General features: G+C 33.1%; 1 protein-coding gene across 7 annotated transcripts in view; it reads right to left on the minus strand.

Annotated features, from left to right (window-relative positions):
• Positions 1 to 13,739, minus strand: part of Nmdar2 (NMDA receptor 2) — a 171,112-nt gene that overhangs the window by 121,989 nt on the left and 35,384 nt on the right. For all 7 annotated transcript variants that reach the window (XM_067355732.1, XM_067355737.1, XM_067355735.1 and 4 more), the window contains one exon: positions 1,356 to 1,438. The gene's annotated coding sequence lies outside the window, so the exon portion shown is untranslated. The remainder of the gene's footprint in view (positions 1 to 1,355; positions 1,439 to 13,739) is intronic.

Raw genomic sequence — 13,739 nt, forward strand, 5'->3', positions numbered from 1 at the left:
AAAAAATTCTATGAATTTTTCAATATACAGATTTGAAAAGTTTGATCTATGAATCAGTACATTTATAAACTTTTAAACAAATAAATGTATGCCAGTAATATGTCTGGTGATCTATTCTTAGAGAATTTCCAAAAATATTTTTGCCTTTTATTTCGATAAATTCATAACAAACGTATAATCAAAAAGGCATGCATATATAGTAACATATATTTATGGTAATCTAATAATTTAGTAATCTAATAATAAATGTCTAATAATTAGTAATTTGATAATTGACAACAATATACATATTCAGTAATTAGTTATAACTTACAAATTCAACAATTAGATCAGTGTTATTAATATTTAAATTCATCTATTGTTAAAATATGATCTTATTGACATTCTGAAACTGGATAATATGTGCATCTAGTTTAAGAAGCATAGATAAGCATTAAAAAAGCATAGATAAGCATTAAAAAAGCATAGATAAACTTATCGAAGGGGAAATGTAAGAGAGAGAGAGCAATTGTCTCAACGCAAAATAAAAGGCGTTGAGTAAAATGGTCTTTGCCACTTTTTTTCACATAAACGAGGATTTTAATTTCGCTAAAAATACATTGTTTAGTCTAGCGGGCAAAGAGTATTACAAGTTGTACGTTTTTTCGTTTCTACTTTTGTCACGCGATGTGCAAATGAACTTTTATTGTATAAAGATTCTCTTTACTATATAAATTTTTCAATCCGTACATTTTAGAATTGTGATAATATTGATATATCACTTAAAATTCTATTTCTGACGGAATATAATTATTTTCTCATATTTCTGATGTAAATATTGTTTTAAATTTCAAAATATTGTTTTAAATTTCAAAATATAATTAATATGCCCATCGTTATTATACAAAGCAACAGTTAATTATTGAATATGAATATGTAGTTGATAGTATAATTTATATTTTATCATTTTACCATAATATCAAAAATTCATAAATTAATAGAATAATAAATAAATTCTTATTATTTCAATGTATGCTGCTCTAAGTTTCATGTTATTAACATTGGTACCAAGCTCATCGTAAATGCAAATGTGATACGCAAGGAACGCATTCGGAAAGACGATGAATAGGGTGGTATTATTTTGCAAGAGAGGTACGAGAGATACAATACATAATTTCAAGAGATAAAGTCATTCCCAACGAAAGCAAATACGTCTTACAGAAGGTAAATATTTCATAATGCAATTTTACATTCTTGTTCTTATATTATTGGTTGTGGTTTAGATTGAGGCCTGAGGCAATGCGGAAATCATTTCAAACGCACGTATGCATCAATATCGAATGTCAGACTAGCAAGACAATGTAAGACAGACGTACCTGAGGTTAACGTATGCTCTGCGTGTAATATCTATCTGAAGGCTGAGGCTTCTGCTGTCCACGTGTCAATCTCTCCAGTTTCCCTGAGCCAAAGATAAAATTTAATTATTAAACGACGATTTTCGACAATTTTCAATTATTGCTACTTTTCACTAAATCCAAATAAATTGAATTGCTGGTGCACACTCTATTAGCGTCTTTTATATATAATTTCTGATTAGAACGTATAAACTTTATCACACTGTGATATGTGAATAGAAACTAACGAAGATGCACAAATACTCGATAATTTTTGTTTTTGCATTTTTATAAAGCTCGACTGTATAGCTATTTTTCTGCTTCTCTTTACATCTGTAATTCACTTTCTTCTTCACGCAATAAATTATCAATATTTGCTTTTCTCTATTTTTTCTTCCGTATTAACTCTTTCGCTGCATACGATGTATATACACGTCGTCGAAAAGTAATCTCTCAGTTACGTAGTCTACGTTATTTATGTCAGTTACGTACATCTACGTTACGGAAAACCGCTCTTCACTTACGAACGCCGTACTTACACAGCGAATATATATAGAAATCAAATAAAATATATAACAATAATTAAAAAAATAAATAAATATAATAATAAATATGTAAAATAAATATGTGGAAATCAAATATCGAAATCAAATATCATGCCGCACACAGCGATCGCTTTTGAACTACACCGCAGCGAAAGAGTTAATGTATTATCGTATCATAAACATTCATAAACAATATTATAATAGAACAGTGTGTTTTTCACGTGTGTCATCTGGTCTGCATTACAGTTTCCACAATATTGAATTCATGAACCGTACATAACGATATTCGCGAAATCATCTGCGATTCAAATCAACGTATTTGTATTTGTGGTGCAAATTGCACTGAATCGATAAAAAAAACCGTATTATTTGAAACGTTGGTGAGTAGAATGTATAATTCGGTGCAGCGCGAAAACATCGTATCACTGGTGGAGAGATAGACCAATGCAATGATGGCGTCTGCGGTGAAAGGTGACAAATTCCGATCGGTTTCCGGGTGCATTCGCACGTATCTTCCGCGAAACAAATGTCGCACAGAGAAAAGGCAGACAAGCCGAAGTTTGTCTGTTCAACTTTTCGCCCTGGAGACTCGGCGTTTCTATATATTTTCGATATTGAATGTCGTTGGAGTTAGATTGGGGACCGTCAAGAAGAGCTTCAATGCTTATATCAGACTTTCGCGAAAGTTTGAGAAATTTGTCAAGAAGGATTAAGATAATGAAGGAATTATAAAGCTCATGTTTTCGATCTACTGCTAATAAGCTATTATCAATGCGTTTAAAGAATGAAATTCGGCCTTTCAAGCAAATTTTATTATCAAATTATAAGTAATCTTTATAAATGATTGTAGTAAATATTTAATAAAAATAACAAAATATTTTTTAAAAAGAAAATATCAGACAATCTAATTTATTCAATATAATATACATATAGTATATCATATTTTTTTAACATGTTTAGTGATTTACTTATTGCCGCACAAAAGTCAACATGTTACAAATTGCTAGATCTATATAATCTATTAAAAATTATATTACAATCAAATAAATATACATGCTTATTCACTAATGCATTATCTAATTTAAAAAATGGCACTATTCCTCGAAATAACTTAGATCGCTTTATACAAAGTGATCGTAATACGTTTACAAAGTTAAATGTTGTTGCTGAAATTTATTGACTTTATTCCTAACTTCAACATCGTCACGAAATCGGTCTTCCTGTGAGAAATTTCCTGTAAATTTTAAATGTAAAGTGCCGTAAAGACACATCGTGGAAATGTGTGCGCTTTTGCTAAGTTCTCCCAACGGATGGCCAGGTGAAAATATTTCGGGAATGAAATTTTATGTAAAATGCAAGACTGCCTCTTGAGCGTCGGAATTAAGCCCACGAGGGTAAATATTTATACCAGCCATGAACATTTTGTTTCTACAAACTTCCACGAACTTTTATCGAATTGAATCTCTAGGGCTTAATTTAGCGTGTTTATTGACTACGTTCTTTTCTCCCTTTATCCTGTATCCTTTTTGTTTTCAACAACTGTTACTTCATGTTATCGCTATTATGCTAGCTGAACAAAGCAATTGTTTATTGTCCAATATTGTTGTTCATGCGATATTGTTGAATAAAATAAAATGCCAAAATCGCTGCTTGAACGATAAATTTCCTTGTTGATACACTACAGTGTATAACTGATATGAAGTGCGCTATAAAAAAATATCAAAATTGTTTTGCAGAAATCTCTATATACTTTATTCGTATCACTCAATTATTTTTTGTAATAAATTTTATGGATATTTTATGGATAATTTTTATCTACTATTTATCAATTTTATATTACATTTATTAGTTAGAGATAATTTATTAGTTTATTAATTTATTAGTTAGAGATGCTATAATGAAAAACATTATATTTTTTATCTTCTTGCTTATTATGAAGAACAAATTAGAACTGAGTTAAGAAAAATTGGAAAACTAGATTGTAATTTAGATTATATAATCATTGCGCATAAACGAGAGACAGGAAAGGATTAAAATAATCTGATCATCAGTGGAACGAGATTATTCAAACTACATATAGGAAACTGTATTGCGCAATATATAAACGCACGACTCCAATAATCCCTCAGTATTGCTTAAGCTTTGGTTATATCTATGGCAGGCAATTAAATGTATGAGAACCTTACGTGGTGATGTGAATTGAACACGACATTTCTATTTGCATTTGGATGCCAACTATTAAGCTAGGATTAAGTCCGTGAACAAGTTTTCAAATGGAAAAATTTTTTCAAGACTCTGTTTACTCGTTGAGTATACATGCTGGACCGTTTAATTAAAATTTCTCAGTCCGGGAAACGAGATCTGGCACAACTAGCAATTCGGAAGTTAAATGGACGAGTGATTTCTGTGACCTATAAAATCCGATCTGAACTTCAGCCTATTTAATACCTCAACAAGGGCAGCTATACGAGAAATTGAATTTTTTCCACAAGAGAAAGATTATCACATTGCATCGCGCAAACATTGCAAAATTTTATTATCACAGAAAATCCGTCAATCTGTTACGAAAAAATTGCCCATTCTTCATTAAGAAATAAAATTATATTTTAAATATTTTTTCTTTACTGAAATTAATAACAATGGTTATTCGCAGATTTACAAAGAAATTAAAAATTTGACAGAGATAAAAAAATGTATTTACATATAATATTTACTTTTCTATTATTGTAACACGTTCAACAAAATTCACAACGGATATCTCATCAAGAAGAAATACGAGTAGGAACGCGATAACTGTTTCATGAACCGGTGCGTTTTCGCTTTTTATAACACTTCGAAGCCATTTCAAGCGAAAGCTTTTTCTCTCATCGCGTGAAACGGGTATCCTAGCTTCGGTTACCGCTTTCGAGATTTACTGCGGTATCCCACACGTGAGCCGCGTTTAGGTTCAATCCTTTCGGCCAACGTACGAGTAACAACGTTCTCTTTGCGTCACGAACGGATCTCCATGATGAACGAAGTGGGGATGGACGGTATCAAGTAACGTGACACGAGCTGGAGAGCGGAAACGATCTGCGCGGATATATAGCTCCCCGTACGGGCGTCAACGTCTACGCGAAAGCGCGGCTGGATGATCCTCACAAGAACGAAGGAACTAGAAAAAGAAAACGACGTAAGTTCCATCGTCGCCGGGCTTTCGCGGTGGATTTTCGAAGCGGAAAACTAAGGTGGAAAAGGCGCCGAGTTCGACGCAAGGGAAGCAAGAAAGTGAGCACGCATGAAAAATATAAAGAGAATAAAAGAATATTTGACGCGTGGTTTATTCTCCAAGGCTTTTGTTGTTATCGGAGAATTGCCATTAAGCTTTTCTAAAATTCGAAAATCTTTGAGTAACATAAGGGAAATATTAATAAAGATAGGGAAACATTTTAAGTGAGAAAAGTCTTAAAAATATTTTTGTTATTATTTTTATCTAACAATTTTTGCCTGTTCTTCGAAGTTACATTCTCATACAGCAAAATCGTTCTCATAAAACCGGTTTTAGAGAACGATTGCATTTGTGAAACTACGTAGTGAAACTATAAGAGAAAATTGTTTCGTAGAACCCGCTTAAGCAAAATTGCATCACATCGGCGATATTTATGATAGGGAATCCACTTTAGAAAAAATTCTCTATCCGCGCTGGACGCATTGGTCGAATCCTTTTGTGCATGCCGATACTTTTCGATAATCGAGAAACATTTCGGTCGCTTGAGACGCATTTCTTTGACGTGCAAACGCCATGGCTTGTAAATTCAACGTCTCGGTTTCAATTTCGCGACTTATTTATTCAAAGTGCATATATAGGTATATGTATATATATGTATATATATATGTATATATAATATATAAGCACACGAAGTATCGAAAAGAGAGAGAGACGAGTCGAGTGGTCGACAAAATTGAGTTTTGTCCAATGTTTGTGGACGAATTTGATTTTCATTCTACGGTGTTAATAGCCAGCTCGAACAAAGAGAGCGGACAGCAGAGGAAATTGGTCGGTAACGGTATTCAAATAGATGGAAAGCACTACGACTTTCATCGCCTTTTTCTCATCTAGTCTGCAATTTCCTAAATTAACGCTCGAAATCGCATAGCCGTGAGAGCTTTTTCGATTATAGTTTCGGGCAACATAGACTTCTAGTTTCGCGTATACATGTATAATTTTTTCATCGAGTTCAAAATTGCTAAGATTTTTAATGCTGAAATTTTTTGTCGTTATTATTATAAATAATATATTAAATATAGAAATGTTGAAGTTTGGAAATGCTTTTTTATGGCAATTAACAAATATATTTTTTATTAATTGCGTATTTCAATAAACAATACATAAATGATAATTTACTTATCTTCAAGTTGCTCCGCTGACGTTCAATGCTTTCTGAATCTCATTCTTCTCTCAGTGATCTATCGATAAGTACAATTGCATGAACGATTCTTTCGACATTTGCAGCAGAAGAGCAGACAATGAGTGAAATTGAAAACACCAGCTAATTTTGCGCGTCACTCGCTGCGGCTGTTATATATCAATACTACTTCCGCGCGCTTTCGCTATTTTTCGCACTCGAATACAGAACGATTTCCGTCATGTCTTGTCTTCTTTCAAGTATTCTCGTGTGAACGATAACAAAGTGATAGCACGTAGCAACAGTGTGCGTGAAAAAACAAAATAAACTGCGCGTTGCGATCCGATATCGAAACATTGAACATGGTTTGCTCTTTTTTTTTTTAGTTCTATGTCGCGGCATACGCGCGATGTTGTCCTACGTGCTATCACCTTGCTATCATTTGCACGGTATATTCAAGTAGGCAAGACACGACGGAAATCGCTTTATATCCATGTGCGAAAACATTGAAAGCACGCGAGAGCAGTTTAGATGTACAATAGCCGCGATGGGTGATGCGCAAAGTTAGCCGCGCAATTTTCGATTTCTCTCCGCCATTGTCTGCTCGTTACACCGCAAATGTCGAATAAATCGTAGCTCCGTGTGATCGTATTTACTAATTGTATTTTTACCATGAATGTCAGAGAGAAACAGCCATCGATGAATTGAGAAAAAGAAAAGGCTCAGAAGGCATCGGACGCAATTCGGCGAAGCAATTTAAAGATAAATAATTTATTGTTCGTAATGCTTGGAAATTTTAGATGATCGAGCAATTTACATAGTTCAGATTTTAAGATGAAGGATTCAGAGCAATCGTAACTTCGTTTTTGTGACAAATTCCACATCGCTGCATTCGAAACATTCATGGTTCTCAACTAGACTAGTTTTGACAATATTTTAATCTGTCGCACACATTTCTCAGAAACGTCGGTGTTTTCCCGCAAATCTTCTTTCCAACCACTGCTCATTAATTCTAACTTCATGAATAATAATTTTAATGATGTACTTGTGTAATATTTTAATGATGTATTTTAATGATGCGCCAGCAATAGAGTAGAATTATGGCTGACATAAATTTAGGCTAAAATTTCAAAAATTTACGGTAATACTGTATTTTTTCAGCGAGTTTGCTATCTTGTTGAATTTCTGAAGAATCCCGAGATAAAGAACGACACACATTGAGAACGCTTATAGGAGGCTTGTGAGAAGTTATTGAAGGATTCTTTCCTTCCGATCCTTAAGTGATGATACTTCCCGAAAAGTCTCGCAGGAAAAGTATTATACGTTCAATTTTGAAAGTTATTTCATGCACGTTCTTACCAACTTTACGCTAGAACTTTAGCTGCTGCTTTTCGTAAGTTTTGCAGCTTTTGAACTGTTCGATAACATGCACAATTTTATTATCTGTGCGGCGTGGGACTAATCAGATCACAATTAAAAATTAAAGCGCATCCATTAACGTTCGGTATCACTTAGAAACTGTTGAAGTCATAATCGTGTTTGCCTCGCGCAAAAACGCAAAAACATGATTAAGTCACTTTAGCTTCTGACGATGCTAATATCGCACTACTTTTTAACACAAAATTTGTTTAGATTCATAAATATTTAATTTATTTCTTAAAATAGAAAACTTTTTATTCAAACAAATAATAAAATTCATGTTGCTTCTTAGTTTTTCATATACATTTAACAGTGCAAATTAAATCCTCCGTGAGTATTTATATATAGATAATTATCGAATAATTAATAACTTGTAAATAATATCGTTTTATGCCATAACATTATAAATATTAAATTAATTAATATAAACTCAGAGAGAATAACAAATATTTGATATTTGTTCTATTTTAATCAACTTCTCGCAAAGGAATACTAATCGAATAATTCAACAATGCACTTAGGATTACAGAACACTCGAGCGGCTTGCAAGAACGCCGCGCTGGTGTCTTGCAAGCCGCGTAAATATCCGCGGAAACTTGTCGTCGACTACAAGCGACTAGCATGCGAATTTCATTAAACATCTAGAGGGCGGGCGTCCCCGTACGCCAACAACCAATCTGCAAGTAAAAACATAGCACAGTGTACCGCAATGACAAAACGCTCTGTGGTATCGCGAAGCCACGGAATTCCTCGCGAAATCTCACAGCTTGTCCATGGACGTGCGAATTGTGCACCAAAGAAAGTTACAGTCACTTTCGCAGCGAGATACGTTACATCGGCCATGAGTTTACTGCTATTTAAACATTAAAGAAGGCTACATTTCTCGTGTAAACAGAAAACTATTTGTCGCGTTGATGTAATAAATGACTCGTCGGGAAATTCCCACGTTACATACCGCAAATTAGAAAACTTTAATTACGAACTGTGCGACGTGAATCCGTTCCTTGATATCTACATTTTATATTAAAGTATTCGAAAAATTTGATGCTGGTATTTTATCGAATTTTATGGAATTATGAACTATTAATTAATGATAGATGGAATTAATAATATTTAATTAAACACAAATTTATCTACTGTCTACATAAAATATATTATTCCAGTGTATAACCAAAATATCAAATTATATTTTTGAACTCTTGTATTATAAATTTTTATATAAAATAATGCGGTTAAAAAATATCATAGCTTTTGTAAATTAAATTAAATAAATTACAAAATATTAAAGTAAAAGGAGCACGGAGCAAAATTATTTTAAATATAAAGGCAAAAAATATATAATATTAAATAAATAGAATGAATTAATATTAATATTAACCGCAATTAAATTCTATTACATCCAAAGCACGTTTATTTATCCCTCTAAATAATATCAGAGAAATTATTATAATATCAGAGCAATAAACTACACGTGTGTTAGATCGTTTGCGACACGCTGAGATAGCGCGACGCATTAAAGCAATACACAAACCAAGGATTTCGGTGATCCTAGCGCGTGAGTTAATTGTAAGTTATCATCTGTGCATAATTACATTTCGCATAACGACTACGAATGGCTTGACCTGGCGGAAGCAAAGTTTTTACCACTACGAGACTAAAACATAGCCCGATAGTTGCAAACGTGCAACCGTCTCCCGTGGAATTCTGGTAAGGTAACCACAAGCGCATTCAAGCCCCGCAGAACATGGTGACGAAAAGCACCAATTACTAAGTGGCGCGATATATCGTAGTACATCGTCAATTTCATAGCTAAAAGGAGTGACGTTAATTCAGGCATCGTTTAATTTTAAGTGTCTGCTCTCTTACTTCGAGTGAGTACTTTCGATTATTAGATTAGATGTGCAAGCACATATTTAGACGTACAAAATGGAATATTTAATCACGTAATATACGTTTCCAAGTTATTATTAGCGTTTCACATGCATTTACACTTAAATTTGTTTTATTAATAATATAACATTTTTCATATAATTAATAAAATTTAAATATAAAGGCCAATGCTATCTATTTACGTATCAAACAGTTAAATAATTAAATAATACTAATTTCAAAATATTATTAGCTTCTCTGTTATATTTTTATTATATAGTGTTGCTTCTTTGATTCCATTTGTGTTCTATTAGCCCTTTGTTCGAAAATTTAAATTGATTAATAATACAAACTGAAGGTTCCAGTGCAACGCACGAGCTTAATTATCGGCGATCAGGGAGCAACGACTTAAGTCTAACCAGTTACTCCTGAAGCTTCTTTGTACAAAGTTAACCGGTTTTAGCTATGGCCAGAACTTTTCTAATTAGGCATTCAGGTGAGCCGTCCCTAGTCCTTCTGCATCATATTAGTTTCGTAATTAGTTACATCATAGCGGAAGAATTAACGAGCTCGCGAAGTTTCACCGCGAAAAGCTGCGAAATAATATCACGTCCCGTAGTGTCATAGCATTATGTGGACACATAACGCTATGTCCGCAAGCAAAATATGCATTTACTGGAGAACTTCTCGGAAATGTATCCGCCAGAAGTATGATATATCACTTGTATTTGTAACTTGACTTAGAAAAAACCAAAACCATGATCGAAATGGATAATAAATAAAAAGATACTTAATTTAGCGCATTAAAACTGCGACCCTAACGCTTTTGACTGTAAAAAATCAACTTGTTGCGTAGAAGGTAACTTTAGATAATTGAGATTAACGCTGACAACTATAAAATATTGTGCATAATTAAACTTGTTGAATCTCATAGTGTTTGTTGTCAAATTGAAAGAAAATATCTTCTAATTTTAAATTCCCAAAGGTAATTCCCAAATGTAAAAAATTATGATGTAAATTGAAAATCTATATCTCATTATATTTGCTAAAAAATTCAGTGAAAAAGGATATTCTCTTTTCATCGTATTCTTTCCTTCAACCCAAGATATCAGATTTTAGGAAAGTTATTTAATTATATGACGTTTCTAGGTAACTAGTACATTAAACCACACTTAAAATAAGATTGCTGGTTTAAATAATAAAAATTATGCTATTTTCAAATTTATATCAGACTAACATAAGATAATATTTTTATAGAGCATTTTAATGTTTTTACTTTCAATAAGAATATTACATTAATAAAACAAATAATACAATTACAAATGCCATGATTATTTTTTATTAAATTAAATAAATAAACTTTATAACACAACAATGCTACGACGTTGTTTGCAAATGGCGTGTCCACTGATTAATTTGTGCAACATCCGTGCTTCTCCAAATGACATCGGAGGCTTTTTTATTTCCGCTTATCCAATTCTAATTGCTTGCATTCTCGCGCCACGCAGAAGGGGTTTTGCTAATTACTCTCATATTTCATTCTGCCAGTACCAAATGAATCTTTCAACTACGCGTGGAAAATGTTCGCAATCTCGCAGTTGGCTAAGAAAACAATCGTGCAGTCTTTAATAATAAGACTTTTGAAAACTTTGCAATAAGGCGCAAAAAGATAAATAAAATATTGTATTGATACTCTCCAGGGGAATATTCATTCGCGCACTCGAGTGCGGATATTATTTCGGTTCAGCATAACCGCAATAAACGAGAAACCTGTCGTTTAAAACTGTCTATGCCGCTGTCAGAACCGTGACCACTATTGCAACAACGACTAAGCCGCAACAACTGACGAAAAAGCTAGAATCATTGTAGACAACCGGGTACACGTTTACGACGCGTACATTTTTGTGGCAATCTCTACCCATTCGAACCTTTGGCGGTATAGTTTAAGCGAACGATCGGAAAAAAATTCGTCAGCTCTGTTTCTCCGCTTCGGCTTTTATCTCGCCGATAGAAAAACGCTCAATGCAGCGCTGAGGATTAATTCCCCAGTGTATTTTTGAACAGAAATTTCTCCTATTTCTTCTCTGCGCGCATGTAAAATCCATTATATACATATAATATGAAAGTGGTTTCGTTACAGGAAATCTAATAAAAAATTGGGTATTACTTTTTCACACAGGTGATCTATTTAACAGTTTGAATGCCATCTTTTTCCGATAGATATATAATATATAATCTCAGTTACGTTACCTTTCGCCAGATATTTTCATTTTTTATTTTAAATTCAATAATAGTTAAATTTATAAAGAAGTGAAACTTATTGCAAATTTATTGAAAAGTTTTACTTCTAAGTATGAGTAAAAATGATTACAATAAAATCAAAATAAAATTTTGCATAATTTTTGCAACGTAAAATTTAAAACATAACATAAAATAACATAAAATATATAAAATAGGATATTTTTTATATATCTTAAACATATGTATATTGAAAAAGAATAGAATGAGATTTTAATATTATATGGAAATAGCCAATATCTATTTTGCATATCGCACAGCGCGCATTTAACGTTATATGACGGTAACATTATCGCGTACGCAGTTCCTAAATATTTCTCAGATATGCTGCTTGGCTGCTCTACCATTATTGTGCTAATATTAATCCGGCATTAATATTCGAGACTAGTTATCGGTCGAAAAACGCGGCAAACGTGAGACGGCATATCTCTCCTCGACCGCGCACGCACGAGTTATGAAAATGAGAGATCGATCTAGCCACTGAAACGCAATCCGACCGCGTTAATTCGCGAGCGTAAAGCCCAGCTGCCGCGCGACTGACGTGTCGAGAATCAGATTACGTGAATTTAATGAGCTTTCTCGGAGAGACTTAATGCAATTTGTCAGCGAATATTCCATGCGCTTTGCATCTTTTATTTTTACACTTGGCGAAAACCTCTTGACACTTTGTCATGTCGCTCTGATGCTGATAATAATGTCAATTAAAAATCTGTATAACTTCATAAATAAGATCCATATATAAAGTACAACTAAATGCATTCCTAAGATATAATAAAAGGATGTTAGAAATATCTGTAGTTTCGTATATATCTAAAATAATAGTTTTAATTAATAAAAAATTAAAAAATTTTTATTTTTAATATAACAAAATAACATTTTGAACCATTTTCAACAACTACTACGTAAGATACTCGAAGAATTAGGTAGATATAGATTCTGGTTTTGAAACATTACGCCAGCGTATTAAAAATATATATCTAATTGTGAGATCTATATTGCGCTCGAAATAAATGCTCAAATAATTTTGAAAGAATAAACAAGCGTTTCCAGACTCTAACAACAGCGTGGAAGGTGTAAGCTCTCGCAATGCAAGCGCTGCTCCGTGATAAATACCTTGACATGCTTCTTATCTCATCTTTTCATGCCATATCATGCGCCTAGCAGAGCGAGTGCATTCTCGTTCAGACTCGACCACTCGATATATTCCACATCAATATTTTCACATTGAGCTTAAGGCGAACTTCCAGCCACGTGTATTCAATTTCCGTCTAGCCCTTCAAAATGGAAATCTCGTTTTAAACCTTTGATATCCGGTAGTGCCACCAGTACTGCGGTGTTTGAAGACTGCAAGTGCGACTGTTTCATACAGGCAATCTATTTACATCGCTAGTACTTTTGACATGTTGCCGAAATATTCCGATCGCGGGTAAGTTCGCTCATCGAGGGTCATCGTTTTTAAAATATTAAAAGTTATATGAGATCTAAATTAGCTTGGTAACGAGAATATTTTTTGAAATCGTCATTAGCATGCTTTCGCTGTTGCCTATTATGAGAAACATGAGAAATCTTTTCACGCTTGTAAAATTTTATGTGAATTTTTTGTGAAAACTCGTACATTTCTTTTACTCATAAACATTATGTGAAAATTGTGTTATCTAATAGTGTTGAAATCTGAATTATATTTCGGGTTATACATATAATACATTAAAAAGTTATTAAAAAAATTATGCTTAATCAAAGTTTTAATAAAACTGTCTTTAAATTTTATACAAAATAAAACACAATTTCGAAGATTTATTATATCCGTCACTTACTTCCATTTCCGTCACGTATATATTTGTGTCTGAAAA

This window comes from Linepithema humile, chromosome 5 (genome assembly GCF_040581485.1).
Source record: "Linepithema humile isolate Giens D197 chromosome 5, Lhum_UNIL_v1.0, whole genome shotgun sequence".
In the NCBI taxonomy this organism is placed as follows: domain Eukaryota; kingdom Metazoa; phylum Arthropoda; class Insecta; order Hymenoptera; family Formicidae; genus Linepithema; species Linepithema humile.